The 20,995-nt window shown below is 40.0% G+C and overlaps 1 protein-coding gene across 3 annotated transcripts in view; it reads right to left on the bottom strand.

The window, feature by feature from the left end:
- The window catches only part of stk32c (serine/threonine kinase 32C), a 111,598-nt gene that overhangs the window by 62,525 nt on the left and 28,078 nt on the right, over positions 1–20,995 (bottom strand). The window contains exon 1 of one of the 3 annotated variants that reach the window (XM_076891919.1): positions 4,979–5,391. The exons of the other annotated variants lie outside the window; for them this stretch is intronic. The gene's annotated coding sequence lies outside the window, so the exon portion shown is untranslated. Of the gene's footprint in view, positions 1–4,978; positions 5,392–20,995 lie in introns of those variants that run through there. 3 annotated transcript variants of the gene reach the window in all.

Genomic DNA, 20,995 nt, shown 5'->3' with positions numbered 1-20,995 from the left:
AAAACATTTTCCCTGGAGGATCTGTGCAGTGACACACCGTCACAGTATCGACGATTAGCAAGCAAAACAAAACCCCAGAAATAACATTTGTTAAATGAAGACTTAGCTAAACTTTTTTAAACTTCACATCTGAATAACAAATAACACACGCAGCACATAGAAACAAATATCTAAAATGAGTTTGATCTAGATCGCAATAAAATTTGACACTCTTCCATAAGTTTTATGATCGACTTTTACAAGATCAAATTTGAGCAAGTAAAGACATTTCACATGAAGACCAGGAGAGTTGTATTTCAGAAAGACATCCAGCTCAGAGCGCTGACTCATTCATCTTAGGTTTTTTTTCCTATTTCAGTATGCATAGTAACACAGCCAGATGTTTTCATTCATTGCCACTGGAGCAGATGCATGCGTGTGTTCTGCAGACTGATTGAATCCTTCTGTACGCAGCTTAAAATGAGTCCTGAAGGACATGGTTGGATGAAGTGGTGAGGAAGAGTGTCATGTTTTTTCCTCTGTAATAAATAAACAAAATAATAAGCACAAATATATGCAATTTTAATTCCAAATTATCCATCATAGACCCCAGAAAAAGCATAAATAAAAAGAACACCCAATCCATGATATTAAAAAAGCCTTGATCATTAATAGCAAGTCTTTTTAATATTAACCAATATGAGTAAAGTTAGCTTAAAGGCAAAAAAGCCAAAACCCTTGTTTTTCAGGCAGAGGAGAAAAAGAGGGGCTCTGTGTAAGATAAAGAAGCATTTTTTTGAACTGTGAATTGTGCAAAGCTACTCTAGTAGAGTCAAAGAATAAGAATATCATGTTGGAAATGAAGATGAGGATGATCAAAACGCATTTCCTCCAACAAATAAATGCTATGGAGAGCAGAGCTGCTTCAACATTTAAAAAAACAAAACAAAAAAAAACAACGTCTTTGGCTGAGCACAAACACAAGCGCTCAGGAATCCGATTAACCAACAACAGACAACAGCCAAGATTTGTTTCAACAACTCAGAGTAAAGAGTAATTAGCCAACACTGTAACTGTTGGCCAGTAAAATCAACATTTGCTAACTTTCACATTCAGCAGCTCATTACGACACTTAAAATAAATCTAATTAAGACATTTAAATGTTGGTTGTATTTTCCTTCCTGATGCATGTGACAGGTTAAGACTTACATCTCCAAATGTAGTGGAACTGATTTGAACCAGAGGACTCAGCCACACTGTTACTATGTACTGCATAAACATGTTTACCGATGAAGGTAAACCAGATGCTGTCCTGACTGTGTGACTAAATTCTGTGCTTAAAGCATCAAACTAATTGAATATGATTAACTTGCTATGAGAGGTTTTAACTCCACGTGTGACTTTTTCTGGGTTCATAAACCATTTTCAGGGTCCATTTTCAAACTTGGCCAGCACAAAAAAAGATGCATATTTCACTTCGCATCACCTCAGTAAGACCATGTCAAAGGCCAAATTAATAAGTCTTCTCATCAGATCTTGATGCTTCTTTCTTGTGTGACACAAAAAATAGGAGGAGACAGATCTTGGCTTGTGTTGTTTTTTAAGTTGATTCATTCAAAACTAACTGTAAGATGCTTAACTACATTGCAGTCTGTGTTGCTGAAGTCCTAAATTATCACCTTTAAAGTGTTTGTGCTAATAACATCATGTACAGTAAGACAGGCACATAGAACAGCACTGACTGGGAGAGGCTTTGAACAGTTGACATACTCGGTTCAATTCAACATATAAGACTTGAATGCACAAGCATCTTTCAAAATCCTATTAAATCTATCATCTGTGATATTATTATATACAATTATAATGTATTGTTCATCTCCCTTAAACAAACAGGCAGCCTTAAGGTATGAAATATTCATTTGTCTACTGTTTCAGTGGCTGATAGTGTCCCACAGGCCTTAATGTGAGTTTGAGGCAATTATGTTTAAGTTGTTTAACGATAAACAGATTTTGAATGAAAGCGAGGGAACTTCGGTACAATGGCGTGTCCAGCGGGGTGGCCTGGGGGGGCACAGGCCACCCCCCAAACCAGACTGGCCACCCCAGGTGCCACCCCAAAGGCAAAACAATAAAATTCAATCAAATATCCGATTATGTTTTCACGGTGACGCTCAGATATCCGAGTGTAAGTGGACGCAGCATCGGCTTCTGCGCTATGTGCATCACGTTAGCAAAGGTAGGAGAGCCAAGCACGAAAGACGTCACTGCAGGAAACAATTTTTCGGTGAAAAAAAATGAGGACAGAATAAATGTCCCGGTAAGTAATATCAAGTTTGTTGAGTTTAGTAAACTTCGGTGAAATTAGAATACCAAGGAAAAAATAACACTTAAAGAATTATTGCAGCTGTGGAATATTTCAGACAGTATGCTACTGAGGGCAGCTAACATAAGAGTTATGAGTTATAAGATATAATCTAAGTCGTAACATTGCTGTATGGAGCTGCAGATTTGGTTGCAGGTTAACATAGCTGGACTGGCCATCGGGCATACCGGGTATATCCCCAGTGACTTATTTTTTATTTTTTTTGTAAGGGCATGAACAATGAGAGGTGGTGGATTGGCCAGATGCAGGTCGATGTGTAGAAATAACTCCGTTGTTTGGTGGTGGCTATGACGGGGCTTCCACAGAGGCCAGCAGGTGGATGAGGGAAGGGGAGGCAGGAGGAGAGACCCGAAGCAGCCGCCAGTCCGAGTGTCAGGTGAACTGAACTTCAGGTAAGAAGTTATGACCTGCAGTCTATCTGGGTCAGATATAAACCAAGTTTAGGTGGAGTTTATTTTCATGTTGCTGACTTTTTACTGTCAGTTGCAATAACTCATACTGCGTTCTAGCCAGCTTGGAGTTTTTATACAGCTGGGTGGGTGCTATGATGTTACTGATAGTGAACTTTATTTTATTCATAAGGTTAGTTAGTAGAGTTGCCAACGGCTCCTTAAAAAAATGGAATGGTCCCTCATTCAGAGAAAATATTACACGTTTCGTATTGAGCTGAGAAGAGACGCAGTTTGTCCCGGACTTTAGCTAGAATGGAAAAAAGACACAAAGCTGGATTTATTCTGTCTTTACGCTGCACAGCTGCCTCTTCTCTCATCCTCTCCCCCTCCCTCTCCTGTTGCTACTTCAATCATGAAACTGATCAATGATCAGCTGATCGGCTTTTCTCTCTTGTTTGTTTATCGCCCACTTTGCGCCAGAAAGAGGAAACCAGCAGATATTGCGCTAAACAACAGCAGCACGTTTAAGCTTGATCAGCTGTTGTTAGAATTGATTTAATATTAATTTCTAGTATCAGCTGATGTTTGCTGGAGCCACAGCTGTAAAGCTGTTGGTCATGATGTCGGTTTGGATATGTGGTGAGAGGGAAACATGAAGATGAAACCAGGAGATGTCCTTACTGAATCATCAGAGCTGTGATGGAGAAACAGGTTTACCTTTTAGGTGACATGAATGAGTTGAAGTTATGAACTGTTTCTGAGAGACAAATAACCCCAGGATCCTTTTTTATGTAGCTGACAGCTGGTAACTGTGCAGGGGCGGGTCTAGCAAAGTGTTGCCAGGGGGCCAGGTAGGGCATTAACAGGGAAAGGTGGGCACAAAGAAATACTTTTCTTTCTTATTCTCATTTAAAATACCTAGTTTTTATTAAATAATTATCTAAATCTTACAACCAAAGTTTTTATCTGACGTAAAATGTATAGAAATCATACATATACCAACAAGACTGTACATCACTGTCACAACAGGGTTTGTTTTCAGTCAAAGTCTTTATGGCTTTACTACCTGGTGGGTCGGTCTGTAGTAAAAATGCCCAATTTTTTTGTCCCAGTCCAGCCCTGCAGGTTAATACTGGCAGTGTCACCATGCCAGCTGACTGTATTTTATCATCAGCCAGTGTTGTTCTTTATCAATATTACCAAAGTTTACCATAAGGCAGCATAGAAAGTATTTACTTGCTTTCAGGTTTTATTCAAATGTTAGTCTTTTCATTTGTTTCCCCACTTTTTTCCTGTTTCAAAATCAAACACCAGTTTGTGAGAAGATTATCTTCTTTTTTTAACAGGCAGATAAAGTTTTGCATTGGCTAATTTGTCAATTGTTTGTTACAAATGTTCGTATTTTAATTTTCAAAAATGTTTTTGCCCAAAACATATGTGCACTATATGTCAGTAAAAATACTATGCAAATATTGCTGTCCTTGAATGCTGAGTAAGCACTGACAAAGCACTGATTGTATCTCTTGTACTTTATCAACGCAGTATCTAAAAACTTTGCACCGTAGTGGTTAAAATCTCATTCTAATAAGAGTTAAAAGTGCATTTGGTTATTAGGTTTACAGGGTTATTGAATTATGGTTAAGGGTTGGTAGAATTTTTTTTTTTAAACATTATCTGCCAATTAAATCTGCCACCCTTCTCCAAATCTGTGCCCCTACCTGGCCCCCCCAACAAAAATTTTCTAGACACGCCACTGCTTCGGTAGCATAAAAAAGTCTATATTCTTTGTGTCCATATGGATCAGCCATATTACCATTATTTCCCCGTAAGGTTGCCAAAAGCACCAAGTTAATACTTGAAAAAACTGCAGCAATACACAAAAATATAATCAATATTCTATTTATTCGGTGACAACGCCGCTTTTAGCCTTTAATCAGAAAGCCTTAAGTTGGCTAGTTAAGCATCGGGCTAACGTTTAAAGCGTTCACTTTGGGGAAGTAACTCGCAATACTGCTACTGCTGTGTAGTCTTGGTTAAATTCACAGCATATTACATAAATTACCCTGCAATAACTAACTGTTATAATAGCGGCACCGTATTGCATCACACTGAGTACATTTCAATCATTTATCCCGGAGTTTGCTAGCTAGCAAAATAATAAAAACAATTCCAAAATTAGCATGTGTAACGTACACACTCGAGAAAATTATTTACTAGCACTTACGCAAACTCCCCCATTGTGAAAACGTACAAATCCATCTTGCAGACTCCTTGTATTTTTCGTTTTCCAGCAAACACTCATTAAAACGGCAACACCGGACACGTTAGTGCACTCACCCCCGACTGTTCGGGGAGGGAGGGGGTCACACATTGAAGAGACAACGTGCAGAGCTACAAGGCAGCCCAGGCAGAGAAATGTTGGTTTTAGACTTCTGTATCTGATAAGAAAACTATTCAAAATCAGATAGTGATTTATGGTGAATGAAATACGGTTACAGTTTCACGAAGTTTTAAGCACCAAATCCAAGATTCTTCATTACTTTATACAGAAAAGCTGGACATGGTATGCAGAAAAAACAACAACAACAAAACAAATACAAATAAACGAAAAAAAAGTTTTGTAACTGTCAGTTTCCTTTTAAAATTCTTAGTGTGAACAACATTACACAAACAACCACGTGTGTCCTGCGATCACCAAGCATTTAGAAAATCTATTAGAGGATAATAAAGTGTTTTCATATTCTTGACCAAGCAGAAAAACATATTTTAGCATATAAATTAGCACTCTCTTCTCAACAAGTCCTTCAACATGCTGATGTTAAAAATATAATAAAAGGCATCTATCAAATTGTTAAAAGTACTAATTACAGTGTATTTTAATTGTTTCTAGTACTTTAATTCTAGCAGTGTTTTGTTTACGTAAAAGACAAAATATGTAAAACAATTAATAATGAATGAGTCTGTTTAATGAAAACACTTTACGAAAGAGAAAAAAAAATATCCAGCTGTAACTATAGCATGCATCAGCTCAGTAGTTGAGATCACAGCTCACTGCGAGGAAAGTCTTTATGCTGGTACACAAATGAGCCTCGAAACTGCAACTAAACTGTCACTGCGAGGCAGAGCTGTGGTGGTAATAAGGACAATGAAACCTCTGCACAAGCATTTTCCTGACAGGAACAGATCCATTATTACTATTAATATAAGATTATTTCATGTATCACAGATTATCATCACATATTATTGTTACTTCCTACATCCACCTATGAAAGTACTAAAGAAGAAGCTGAAGGCTCCAAGATAAGCTCTTTGTCTATAGAAAGGATGTAGCCCTGAATTTATGAGACAGGTAAAGATACCAAAATACAAAAACAGATACAAAAAACTGCACGAAAATGTAAATGTAACATATATATAAAATTTTTATTTTTTAAAAAATAACAAAGTAAATAAACATAAAGATTTATAAAAATATGTACAAAAAACAAAATATGTAGCCAAAATGCCAAAACCACAGAACAAAAGAGAAATACGCACTTTTCTAAACACTGTACACTGCCAGGTTTCCTGTTCAAGGTTAACCCTGCACGTGCAGACTCCAGCTGTGGTAATGTGGGTGGATGAAGATGGTCACTGATGGACCTCCACCCCTGCCTTCTGGTCATCTGTGTTACTGATTAAGACTTACCTCTGCTCTGCGCATGTGCATGTGTGTGTGCGCATGTGTAACAGCAGGCGTGATGCCAACTCATGCAGCTTCTCCTTATAAGTCACTCAGCACCCTCTCCGTGTAGACAAAGAGCAATAATGGGAGAAAAAAGACACAGACTGGGCTCCTCCAGGCAGACCCATTGCTAACCAGCCTCTGAGTGCTGAATGAGAAGGCAGGCCCCCGCCTTGCCAGGTGATTTCAAAGACAAGGGTGTGTTTTCTGTAGTTTGTCTGGGAGACAGTCTGATACGCTCCCTCTGTACATAGCTAATCCCCTCATATGGCACGGCTCAGACTGCACCTCAGGTCCAAAACACAGAGGCACTGTAGCATGAATGTAGCTCTGTGCAATATTAAAAAGGATAAAGAAAATGAAATAAAAATTTAATCTAGCGCAGTGTTTTCATAGATTCACCAGGTCTTTCTCCCAGCGAGAGCGATGATTCAGCTTCTCATCTGGGTCCTGTGCCAGTATAGCATATATTAGCAGAAGGATAAACAGGTTTGGAAATCCCTTTCCCGTACTAAGGTTTGTGACATCAGAAGTGAGGAGGCTGTCTGGCAATTTTTGTGCCTTTACCAAAGTGACGTTCCAATATTCACACCTGCTCCAGGCCTGCAGAGGCGACAAAGTAAGTTGTGCTTGAACTTTTCTTTCGAGGTCTCTTCTTTGATTCTCAAACTTTTTCCTCCACACACTTTCACGTGGCAACATAATGAGTGGCTTCCAGGAGAGACTCGCCCTTTCAAACTAATGATTCATCAATAATGTTTAGCCAGAATTGAAGCATCTCAATACACAGCATGTCTGTGCTCTGGCACTCCTTGAGTCAAAAGATCTAACAGCTCCAACCAGATGTTTTGGCTGTGCTCCAGTTGTTGTTTGTTGGGTAAAAACTGGTTACTCAAAGTTCATTATGAGTTTGTTTTGCTTTGTAGTTTTAATTGGCATGTTTATCTCTGTTTACTTCATACAGCTTAATAATAGTATGTAGGTTGAACGCCACAACTGGTTGTCTTAAGGTTGACTTAAAACAAAGAATAGAAACCAAACTGTGAATGTTGGGAGTTAAATTAACTTTAAGGTGATTGGCTGATGACCAAAGCACATCATAGTTTGGAACCATTTGCATGTGTATATGTTAGTATGACTGTATGGTTGATTTGAAAATGTAAAGTTATTTTTAACGTGTGGCTTTTATTCAAACTCTGAAGCACTTTGTAACTCTGCATTTGGATTTGCTCTACAAATAAGGGTCCATCAAGTTATGAATGCATCAGCACATCCATGATTCCTATATCACCTTCCAAAGGTGCTCTATTAGACTGAGATCTGCTGACGACAGTGGCCATTAGAGTATACTGAACTCACTGTCGTGTTTAAGAAAACAGTTTAAGATGATCTAAGATTTGTGACACGGCATGCTGTTCTGCTGGAATCAGCCATGAGAGGAGAGGTACACCGTTCTCATGAAGAGATGGACATGTTCAGCATGTTAATACTAGTATTATTGCTACTTGGTTGGTACTAAGGGGCCCAAAATGTGCCATGAAAATACCCCCCACACAGTGACACCACCACCGCTAGTCTGCACAGCTGACATAAGGCAGGATGGATCCATCCTTTCATGCTATTTATGCCAAATTGTGACCCAACCATCTGCATGTCAGAGCAGAAATCGAGACTCACCAGACCAGGCAACATTTTTCCAAACTTCTCATGTCAAATTCTGAGAACTGTAGCTTCAGTTTCCTGTTCTTAGCTGACTGGCGTGCATGGTGTGGTCTTCTGCTGCTGTAACGCATCTGCTTCAAGGTTCAACATGTTGTGCAAGATGCTCTTCTGCATTCTTTGGTTGTAACAAATGGTTGTAAGAGCTACGGTTGCCTTCCTATCTGCCATTTTTCTCTGACCTTTGACATCAATAAGGCAGTTTTCCCAAGAGAACTGCCGTTCACTGGATATTTTCTCTTTTTGTCACCGAAAAGTCAACAGATCAGCAGTTTCTGAAATAGTCAGCGCAGCATCAACAGCTATGCCACCTTTCTCCCCTATTCTGATGCTTGGTTTAAACTTCATCATGTCCACATGCCTAAATACACCAAGTCGCTCCCATGTGATTGGCTGATTAGATATTTGTCTTAACAAGCAGCTCCGTACATGTATCTAACAAAGTGGCTGGTAAATTTACCTTGTGTTATGGCTCCACACTAGTAAACTTGGTCTTCTTTCCAATTTAACATCAGTCAAAAAACATGAAGGGTTATGAAAAGATTAAATCAACTGTGAACTTCTCCTCACAGGGTTCATGCTTTCACCGAAGACTTGAGTAAACGCTGAATCTGCCTCCAATAAAAGGAGGCCAACCTTCACACGGCACTGAGACACGCTGCTGGCGTGATGTGTCAGATGCTATTCACAAATGAAACCTAACAAATATTCATTCAGCATCTTAAATGATTTTACGCAGTTCACCATGACACAATCAAAATCATCCACCTCCACTGTTTTTCTTTTTAAGTTTGTTTTTTAGTAACCATCGATCTATGTACCCAGTATCACAGCACTTCCTCGAAGTATGAGTCACTGGGTAATGGGAAACGAAACAAAAGTCCCCCCTCCTCCTCCTTTTATCCAGCCTGGTGAAAGGAGCTGCTCTTTAGATAAAGGGGTAAAGGACTACAGGCCTTGTTCCATGCTGAGGGGGTAATTATTGTGGACATAGCCGTTCCTGTAACCATCCCTTCATGCACAAGGCTGAGAGAAAAGAATTGTAGAAGCTATATAGGTCACTGAGGCTTTAAATCCCAACATATAGTGGACCACCACTACGCTGGCTAAGGTAAAGTGCCAGCAGTTCAGTCAATAAATGGCTATAGTATAAATATCCACGCTAACATACAGTGGGGCAAAAAAGTATTTAGTCAGCCACCGATTGTGCAAGTTCCCCCACTTAAAATGATGACAGAGGTCAGTAATTTGCACCAGAGGTACACTTCAACTGTGAGAGACAGAATGTGAAAAAAAAATCCATGAATTCACATGGTAGGATTTGTAAAGAATTTATTCGTAAATCAGGGTGGAAAATAAGTATTTGGTCACCTCAAACAAGGAAAATCTCTGGCTCTCACAGACCTGTAACGTCTTCTGTAAGAAGCTTTTCTGTCCCCCACTCGTTACCTGTATGAATGGCACCTGTTTGAACTCATCATCTGTATAAAAGACACCTGTCCACAGCCTCAAACAGTCAGACTCCAAACTCCGCCATGGCCAAGACCAAAGAGCTTTCGAAGGACACCAGGAAAAGTATTGTAGACCTGCACCAGACTGGGAAGAGTGAATCTACAATAGGCAAGCAGCTTGGTGTGAAAAAATCAACTGTGGGAGCAATCATCAGAAAATGGAAGACATACAAGACCACTGATAATCTCCCTCGATCTGGGGCTCCACGCAAGATCTCATCCCGTGGGGTCAAAATGATCATGAGAACGGTGAGCAAAGATCCCAGAACCACACGGGGGGACCTGGTGAATGACCTGCAGAGAGCTGGGACCAAAGTAACAAAGGTCACCATCAGTAACACACTACAACGGCAGGGAATCAAATCCCGCAGTGCCAGACGTGTTCCACTGCTGAAGCCAGTGCATGTCCAGGCCCGTCTGAAGTTTGCCAGAGAGCACATGGATGATACAGCAGAGGATTGGGAGAATGTCATGTGGTCAGATGAAACCAAAGTAGAACTTTTTGGTATAAACTCAACTCGTCGTGTTTGGAGGAAGAAGAATACTGAGTTGCATCCCAAGAACACCATACCTACTGTGAAGCATGGGGGTGGAAACATCATGCTATGGGGCTGTTTTTCTGCCAAGGGGACAGGACGACTGATCCGTGTTAAGGACAGAATGAATGGGGCCATGTATCGTGAGATTTTGAGCCAAAACCTCCTTCCATCAGTGAGAACTTTGAAGATGAAACGAGGCTGGGTCTTCCAACATGACAATGATCCAAAACACACCGCCCGGGCAACAAAGGAGTGGCTCCGTAAGAAGCATTTGAAAGTCCTGGAGTGGCCTAGCCAGTCTCCAGACCTCAACCCCATAGAAAATCTGTGGCGGGAGTTGAAAGTCCGTGTTGCTCGGCGACAGCCCCAAAACATCACTGCTCTCGAGAAGATCTGCATGGAGGAATGGGCCAAAATACCAGCTACTGTGTGTGCAAACCTGGTAAAGACCTATAGTAAACGTTTGACCTCTGTTATTGCCAACAAAGGTTATGTTACAAAGTATTGAGTTGTATTTTTGTTATTGACCAAATACTTATTTTCCACCCTGATTTACGAATAAATTCTTTACAAATCCTACCATGTGGATTCATGGATTTTTTTTTCACATTCTGTCTCTCACAGTTGAAGTGTACCTCTGGTGCAAATTACTGACCTCTGTCATCATTTTAGGTGGGGGAACTTGCACAATCGGTGGCTGACTAAATACTTTTTTGCCCCACTGTACATCAGGGAGCTTTTTATTTACTTGTGAAATGTAATCAAATTCTGTGTAACCAACTATTCTAATGTGATTTTAATGAAAGTACTTTCGTACTACTCACAGTGAGTGTCCTGCACTTTTGTATGCACTCTTCAAGTGTTTGATTTCTACACAGCTCCCTCAGCGGGTGTTGAAGCAGATGATTAAAGGACAGAGGACATCCATTCATTAAACAAACAAGGGAACTCTTCACAGTACATCCACACGACACAAGAAAGGCTTCAATTACCTTCATCTACTCTATGATGACGCTTGGGAAAATTATCTTAAAATCGATAGAAGACTGCTGGTTGTATTTTCAATTTGTGCCACGTCACAAGTGGTACTCCAGAGAAACAAGCAAGATGATGGTGAATGAGGCTGGTTTCTTTTTTCTTTTTTTTAAAGTATCTGCAGCAAACAGCATGCTGCCTCTATCTACCGCACTCGGTTTTCACTGGACGCTGCACAAAAGACAACGGTCTTAGTGAATGTTAGTGAATGGACTTACTATGGAGGTAATGGGAGAATGACAACATCTATTCCTCCTATGGGGGCTGTAAGCTCCTGAAACACAAGGATAATATGCTGAGCAGGCTCCACAGGGGTCCTCGATGGGGGGATTGGCTCCTGTGGAGGTGTTGATGTTGGCATAGAACCCATGTTAGGTGACAGAGAAAGTGAGAGTGTGTGGATGTGTGTGTGGTCATATATACTACCATGCAAATCTTTGGGATAGTTTTCCATCTCTCATGGAAAGTCATACTTTTATTAATGACATGAAACGTGACTAGAAAAATCAACATCAAGAATTTCATTAGGTTTTTCTGCAAAAATCTCACTTTATATTCTGTAGTGCTTATACTTTGATCATTTCAGCTGCTCCCTTGTCACAAGGAAGTCACCACAGCAGACAGCGCCACATGTTTGATTTGGCAAAGTTTTATTTTGTACTGCTTGCACATGTTTTAATTCAACGCCTGTTTTGCATGAACTGATTAGGAATTGGAGCCATTTTCATACAAAGTCCAGAATTTTCAGATGGGATGTCAGTTTCACGGGAAGGTGAGGCCTCCGGCATCGTCATTTCCAGACAAATTAAGCAGGTAAATGTAGTTGCTCGGCAAACTCTTAAAAACTCTCAAGTGTTTCCTAAATTATTAATCTGATACATTTCAAAAAAGAAAGAAAGCACTGCCAATGAAAGAGAAGCTACCCGTGAAAAGAAAGGCTAGATTAATCTAAAAGCCTGGAAAAAAATATTATTTGAACAGATGAAACCAAGAAAAACTTGTACTACAATTGAGGGATGAGTCTGGAGGAGGGAAAACAGATCATGATCTGTCAAAGACGGTGGATGAAATGCTATGGCATAAGCACATATGGCTGCCAGTCTTAGTTTATCACTAGTGTTTTTTGATGATGTGGCTGCTGATAGAAGTAGCAGGATGAAGGGTTTGCGTGTACAAAAATGGCTGTAATTCTCTAAACAGTTAATGTAGCACTTTTGTTAAATCCCTGGAGTTAAAGCTGAAAGCCTGCACGTCAATCACATCCTAATTGTTTGATCTCAAATTCACTGTCGGTACGTACGGAGGCAAAATACCAAAAACGCGTCACTGTCCAAATACTTATGGACCTAACTGCATCTATGACAGAAAATAAGAAGCAGCATTATAGAAGCACTTTAAGATGCAGATTTTGAGTTTAATGTCACAGTTAAACCCAGCTTCCACCACCTGTTAGCGGTGCACCTAATATAACTCTAAACTCTGCTAATGGATGTTTTTGGCAAATGCACCCTGACTCTTATGCTTTAATGCATCTAAGCTTGAAGCAGACATTTTCTAACGCCGTTTTCTTTGCTTGTTTTCATCTTAGCCCGAGCTGTGAAAGTGCTCCATCACCTCAAGCTATATACGGAGAAAATGAATATGATTTCAGCCTCCAGAACCAGAGCTGCTCCATATAGCTCATCTCAGTCCACAAACACCATCTAATCGTCCGTCAGCGTGTCTTTGCCTTTCCGTCACTACTGATGACATTCAGAGAAACGCTGTATCGCTTACTACTCTGCAACACGGAGCGTGGATCTGTTCTCGCACCTTTGTTGCTCCGGAGCAACTTCAAAACAAAAATGAACAAAAATAAAATCCAATAACCTTGATGGTAGTAGCTCGGGGAGCTCATGAAAAACTCCACTTGTTTCTATGATGGTTGCACTCAATAGAATCAACTGTAACACAGAGGATGATTAAAGCAAAAACAGGGAAGGTGAAAAAGGTGAAAACGAGGAGGGCACCTTCCTGACCATGATGAAAAATACATTATGCAATTCGATCATTAACCTTGCTAATAACACACCAGGAGATAATGAGTTAGAGAGACAACTTTCAAAGCCATTTTCTTTAACTAGGGTTTTATTAAAGGAAAATCCAAAGCAAACTGAAGCTCAGTTAAATGCATAGTTTGTATTTAACACAGGAGAGGAGGAGGAATATGCTGAGGCATGCAAACATTTCAGTAATATATAAGAGCTAATATGACTTTAATGTGCAGCACAAAGGTTTTATAGTCATATTTGGACATTAATTATAAACCCTGAGATAATGTAATCTTCACAGAGGTTCATTATTCTTTATTTATTATTTTATTATATACTTTATTTATTCACCATCACAGCTGCTGCTCCCTGCATGAAAGAAAGAAAGAAAAAAAAGTTGTTGAGAGAAGGAGTGGTGGCAATCGATCCAGAGTGATGAATTATGAGTTCCACTCATATGTAAGTAACCACAGATAAGAGAGGTTTGACAGAATCAAGTATAAACAGATGCTGGGGGCTGTTTATCACGAGGGACGCAAGTTTGCGTTATTTATGAAATATCGTCTACTTGAGAAACATTAGCTGGGCTGGTTTACGGCGTCGTAGTTTCATCCTGGCATAGAAGTGTATTTAAAATGTTAAGAATGGGAAGACCTCCCATACTTTAGTCAAAAATTCCTTTTGTTTCATGTCTGTAATTATGAAAATGTTGAAGAAATGATTATCTCCTCTAACCTTACACCCCAAGCTTTCTTCTGAGAAGCACTATTAGATAGTGGAGAGAATAACTAAACACCAGTTAGGCTCAAGGTACAACCACTGAGAGGACTGTTAGGGTTTGTGTGTCCCATCATTTGTGTCTTGGATGGTGTTCAATATAACCCCAGTAGCCCCAAAAAGTTGAGACTCTGGTAAAAATGTAAATAAAAGTTGAACGCAATGAATTGTGAAGGTAGAACATAGAAGACCTATCAAATGTTTAAACTGAGACAATGTATCATTTTAACAAAACAATGAGGTCATTCTAGGCTAAAGAGAAGAGGGACCATCCAGTTTGTTATCAGCACTCAGTTCAAAAGCCTACATCTCGGTTGGTGTGGACATGCCTATTAATGCCTAAGGAACTGACAGCTTGCACCATCAGTGCTGAACAATATCTACAGGTTTTAGAGCAACAGGTCAGGGAAGGCCCTAACTTTTTGGTTTGTTTTTTTTTTGTTAGTGCCATCAAATCTTTTTTTTTTTTTTCTTAAATTGCTAGATTTTGTCTGCTTAAAGATTTCACGTGTTTTTTAGGTTTCATTGTGAATTTGTAACTCTCATAGTGCATTTTACAAAGCATCAGAACTTTTCTGGAATTGAAGTTGTAAATTTTTACTTTTTAAAAGACTGTTCAGACCTTTTCCCCCTGCTCCGTACAGGGAATAAATGTTTTTTAAAAAGAAAGAAAAAAAACATTGGTATCAACTTTGGTCAAAATGGGTATTTTAAAAATCTGTATCAGTATCCACTACAATTTCACAACTACTGCATTCCTTGAGTAGATACAGTACATTCATCTGCACATATAAACACGAGATCTCATCTTCTACTATGAGGCCTCAGATTTCACCACGACTTCCCCAAAGAGGATATACCAAAGTGGAGGAGAATTATCACATAATCAATAAACTGGACTGTGATACTGTTCGACTATCATGGATCCAGCTGGGGTAGAACTGTGAAGGAGGCGAAGCACTACACTAATGGGGATGCAACATAATATTGCTGATATCAGTAAAACTTGAATATATGAACACCAATGAAGGAAGACCTCAGGGATTTACAATGGTCAGAGTGATCGCCAACAGCCTGGCGATCAAGCTTTTCAGAACGTTTGCCCATTAATTCATCGAATCGCTGCTATCAAATATTATCAGATTCAAATTTAATTGAATTAGCCTTACTATAGTTTCACGATAAAACTGTGGAGAAGACTATCCAACTCTAGACTCGTCTATGTACCGCCACTTAATGCAAAGATGCTGAGCTGGTAATACTAGATCTCACTAAGAGTCAGTCATTTAGAATCTGTATCAGGAGGCATCATTCCCTTTCTAAACTACTACTTATTAGTTATTTAGGACAACTAGGGTTGGGGTCGGAGTTGGGTAGTTGCCTGTTTTTGTGGGCGTTTTGTTGCCAATTGTTGCTCACAAACTCTTAGGATTGGGAATGTTGTTCATTAAAAGCCTTTTAAACATCCCACATTACATAGTGTTGAGGAATGCTCTCACCAGGATTTAATACCAATTTCTCATTTAGGATACCATTGTGTTTGTAATCAAGCAGGAAACCTCATAGAGGTGATTCACGTTGTGATAAATGACTGCCCAGTTTGCGTGCCGATGTACCAGACATGCTCTCTGTTTAATAATGCAATACACCGATGAAAAGTTTGCAGTTGCCCCTGGGTTCGTGCAAACACATAAATCAAAATGGGAAAATGAGTTGTGAAATATCTGTAATAATGAACAAATATCAAGGTACGGCCGAGTCCCTTTTAGGATGTAAAGCAGCTCGCTGCAGAAAGTGAACCCTGAAATGTTAATGCAGAGCGCATTTAGAGTACGACCCAGCCATCAAATCGCCCATTGGAGTGGGATCAAAAAACCTCCTAGCATCGATCCCTTCCTGTTACGTCTTTTGAGAATATGCTTCTGCTCCTAATCCAATCCTATGCTGTCTGCTCTGTGCTATGTTATCAGTGCATGTACAAGCCATTTCTCAGCGCTTTGCAGACAGGTTTCCATTTGCATAGACAGTGCACAGAACCAATATGCCAGGTTTATTGCATCTGCAGCACGCACTGTTGGATGATGAGGGCTACGTGCTTTGTGCGACTTGTCATTGTGGTAGAAGAATCAGAGTGTGAGTGCATGTGACTCTTCGCTGTGCATGTGACACTACACAGCGCAACCAAGTAAGACCTGCTTGCTTCACAGCAGCTTCTTCTCCCACATGATTACTGAATATTTTATGGCAGTAGTAAGCCATATTTCACGGTCTGTAGTAGTAGAAGCTGCTGCTGGGACAACCCTACACTCTTTGATATTGAGCATCAAATTGAATGGAATTGAGAGGCCACAGGAGAAGACTGTACTACACAATTTCAGCACATTTTGAATCCAGGATTTCTCGAGCGATCTTGATCTTCCACTGATTTTCTTTGATCTTTATTGATGGATGGGACTCTTTTGAACAGCAGAGGAAAAGCTGCATGTTGTGAAAGGGCGATCGTTAAAGTTTGCTGCGCGATTCATTTCAAGGAGTTCCAGTTATTAGACCGTGCTCAAAAGACGCCTTTGCACAACTTGAAGCGTATTTGGTAGTCTGTGAGAAATATGGGTCACAGATACATTACTTGTTTATACAGATGAGACTACCGCCTCTGAAAGGAGCTCCTTAAAGCTCGGTGTTTTCCTGTTTACTTAGGAGACTTGTATGCAGCAAAAGTTTACTCTAAAACTACTGACACAAAAAGCAAGTGATCGCCTCCTTCAATTTCAAACTGACACGACAGGGAAGTGCATCCGCAGCCTGCTGAAGGCCACATTTGATGAATCTGTTTACTTAAATCACTATCATCACTGAGCAGCCATCATCATCATTTTCTCCTTGTACACTGGAGTGCTAATACAGCCTAATTGGAGGCTCTCTAAACAGAGCACCTTATGAATATTCACAAGCACAAAGGAGCTCATTGTCTTTACAGGCATGACAATTTTAGCCATGGGTCTCAACTGATAATTGGACAAGGATATGGAGGTACATGCAGAGGGCGTGTCCGTGCAACCATGCACTTAATGCCCGCGTTTGCTTATCATTTGAGTCTCCTCGCATGTGCATTAATTTGTCATGCTTTTCTGATCTTCATCTGCTGAACAGCTTTTATGACAACACAAAAGAGTCACACTGCTAGAAAATGAATGCAGCCATTAAGGCTTTTTTTTTTTATAGCTCTGTGCATATGCACGCCTCGCTAATGTGATGAACCTCTATTCAAAAACAACTCCTAGAGCATGTGACTCACACACCATACCTAGTTCCTAAGGTTACTCATCAAATTAAAATGGAATTGACCAGCTGGTACGCTAAAGAAGATCAATGGAGGGAAAGGTCAGGGATGTGCCTGTCAATTGCCAAAGTTTCACTAAGTGTTTCATTATCAGCTGCTAGGAACTACTGTGTCCCTCCCTAAGCAGACATGCCCGCTTACTTCTACAACCATTATTCACCTCCTACATTCTTCTCCCTGACTGGAGAGACTGGTCCGTACATCTGGTGTACCACGTCTACCTCCTGGATGTGTCCAGACTTCTGTTCATTCTGCTTCTCCTTTTTTTTTTTTGCTTTCTTTGATTGCCTTCACGTGAATGAGGCAATTACTCCAGAACCTGCGCATCTTATTCACATTTTCCTCTGAAGAGGGAAAAATACAATAATCTGGTAAATTGTTTCTGTCTAGCCTGCTTTTTGCAGAACAGTCCAATCAATATCCCGTTTACCAGTAGGGATGCTGTGATTCAAGTTTTTCTCCATTGATTTTGACTGTGGAAAGTTTGAAAGTGACATCAGTGTTTCCCACAGATTTATGGGCTATTTGTAGTATTAGTGGGTATCAGCTGCCGCTCTAGTAAGTTTTGTTGGTGGAGACAGTCTCCAGTGTTGGACTGTTTGTTGGAAGTACTGGTTCTGGCCTGTAGCCTCAGAAGTGTCATTTAAATATGACCGCAAAAGAAAGTCCATCAAAAGAAAGAAGAATAAATTTACTCAAATCTGTGAAGGACAGTCAGAGAGAAAAAAAATTATAGTTTTTAAAAAAGAAAATTTTAATTACAGCAAATTAATAAAATCTTGGACAACTTGAGCAAACCACACAGGGAACAAGCGCTACAAATAGTTACAGGTTACAGAACAGGACAGAAAACTGTATTTAACCTGCAGCCAGCAAATTAGGTCACTGTTCTGTACCGATACAGATCCAGCTCTATTATCAAAGACAATGCAGTGATAATGCAACTGTAGCATTTAGGCTACTTCTCTTATACAAAGGTGCATCTACAAGAGTATACTTTGAATGTGATATGAAGAACTCGCACAGATGTCGAGTAAATCTTTGTAAACCGAGAGCCATGCTGCAGCGAATGAAAAAGGAGACGTGAATTTGGACTCCCTGCAGGAGGCTGTATCATACATCTTAAGGCAGTCAAGATGAAGAGGATGCAAGATGAGAACACTTCAGATGATAATTCTGCACTGCAGCATGGGGACTCTCGCATGCACGGCACTGTCACAAAGAAACATCATCTGGACCGTGTGAAAACTTCTGAGGTTACCATGGCAATCAAGCCTTTTGTGTGTGTGTGTGTGTGTGTGTGTGTGTGTGTGTGTGTGTGTGTGACGTTACGGTGGTGGCACATCATGTAGTCCCTGCATTGGCATAATTAATTCTGTGTGATTCACAACTCCTGGGCCAGAATCTGCACATTGTGCATTCATCTCGTCTTCTCTCATTAATAAAACACAGGGAAGGCATTGTGTTAGGTTTACTATCTATATCCAATAATTATGATTATCTGGAGCCAGACCACAAATATAGATTGTCTACACTTTAAGTCAATGTTAGTGTTCTCCTGCAGCATGGAGTCAAGTTTCTACTGTGACAGGAAAATGGATTTACTGAAAAGCCCTGCATGACTCCTCAAAGGTCATCATGAAACCAGGTAGGCCTCTGTATAACCGCTTAAAGTGAAATTACTGCAAAACTACAACCACTGCTTCTACAGCTGGATGCCTTTTAAAGCTTAAACTATTCTATAAACGACATTATTGGGATTTTCTGAAGTTTTTTGAGTTCTGAAAACCATGAAGGACAAGCATTTTTACAGAAATTTGCAGATGGATTAATAATGAAAACACTCAGTTTTAACCTTGACATTTAAAAAACAACAACTAGATAATTCAGGTTCTATTAAGTGACTGACATAAAATGTTACTGTGGTTGGGATTCTTTGCATTGCGACTGAGCAATAAGGAAACCAGCATTTCTTAGCAAAGGTTCTCTTGCATCACAATCCTAAGAGTAAGACTTGCTACCCAACAGCCCCTGGAGCAATGCATTAAGGCAGTTATTTATCACAAGTTCCCATACAATAATCAGTGAGACATGAAAACAACATGTTCAGAATAACCATTCAAATCAATAGTTAGGGGATTTAGTCCCAAATAAAGGTTTAAAATGCTTCATTTAGGATAAAAATCACAGCAGGTTGTAGTTCTGACATGTATTATTAATATCTCTAGCTGATTCTCCCAAAGCACTGAACAAATGCCATGCCAATTATATATGCAATTTACAATTACGCCTCAGACCAGCAGTAGTGAAAATGATCGCTAAAGCCGCATTCACGCAGGCCTAAAGACCGTCAGAGACCCCATGGTAACCACCAGTCACAGAATTCACACTTTTTGATAGCAACCGGTGGTTCACGGTTTAGAAAGTAATTCATTACACTAGTTACTACATCAATTCTGCATTACTCTGTAAAACAAAACCCATTGTCACTTACCGGTTAACAATATAAACCTGGGACTTTGTGATTGCTGAAGAGTATAGTAACATGTTATACCTGCACTTGTTAGTGGAGGGCCACTGACTAGTCTTTACGCATTGGGGTTGCTGCACTACAGTTGCTTTAGTTGCTAGTAGGTTGCTCGAGTCACATACTTATTGGCAAAGCTGGAGAAGGTTTTCTGGCAAATCAGCATCTTCCATGCAAACTGCCACTGCAGAAATCTAGTGACCTAGCAAGTAACCAAAGTAAGCACAATGTGGATTTAGTGCAGCACCCTGATTACAACAGATTTTAGGGTATTTCACAGATGAAAGTGTCATGAGCCTCTACTATATGAACCTCAGCAGTGACATTATAACTAGTGTTACATTGTCAGAGGAGCAATATGACTAGGTCACGTTTGCCTGTGTGGCTGCTGATTGGCTCCTTAGGGCCAGGGATCGTTGACACAACAGAAATCGCCAACTTTCTCCTCTTATTTGTAACTGATCTGGATATGTTAACACCAACTTCATTATTTTAAAAAAACAACAACTTTTTTTCTTAGTATTTTTACATAACACTTCAGGAAATGTTAAACTTGCCTACACTTTTGAGAGAGTTTCCACTATATTGTTAACACTTTACAAAAGCTGATGTGTGAGTCAGTGTGTAGACAGCTGCTCCCTGCTTCTTGTAACCAGTCCCTATTAAGAGCCGTGTCTCAACAGCCAACCCCAACCACCATCTCCGTGCTTTTTCAGTGGGACCTAGTTTCACAAACCACTGGGCCGTGACACATTGTGGTGAAGAAATGGACCGCGCTCTGGGGTTAAAATGCCATACTAACCTTTCGACTGTTAGCAGAGGGATACATTAGAGATCTATTTAAAGCACAGTGGGAAATGGAATGTAGTGGAGGGATAGGAAGAGCAGTCACAAAGAGCCTCTAAGATAAAGGACAAAAAAAATGAGATATGTACTATAAATAGAGCTCTATACTGTCCAGCAGTGTGATATATTTAAGGTAGAGGTACTGATGTAGGAAAAAAGATAACTACACTCTTTACTTTTAACCCCTGAAAGG

The sequence above is a fragment of the Maylandia zebra genome, linkage group LG13 (assembly GCF_041146795.1).
Source record: "Maylandia zebra isolate NMK-2024a linkage group LG13, Mzebra_GT3a, whole genome shotgun sequence".
Taxonomy (NCBI): domain Eukaryota; kingdom Metazoa; phylum Chordata; class Actinopteri; order Cichliformes; family Cichlidae; genus Maylandia; species Maylandia zebra.
This window is presented reverse-complemented; position numbering and strand designations above follow the sequence as displayed.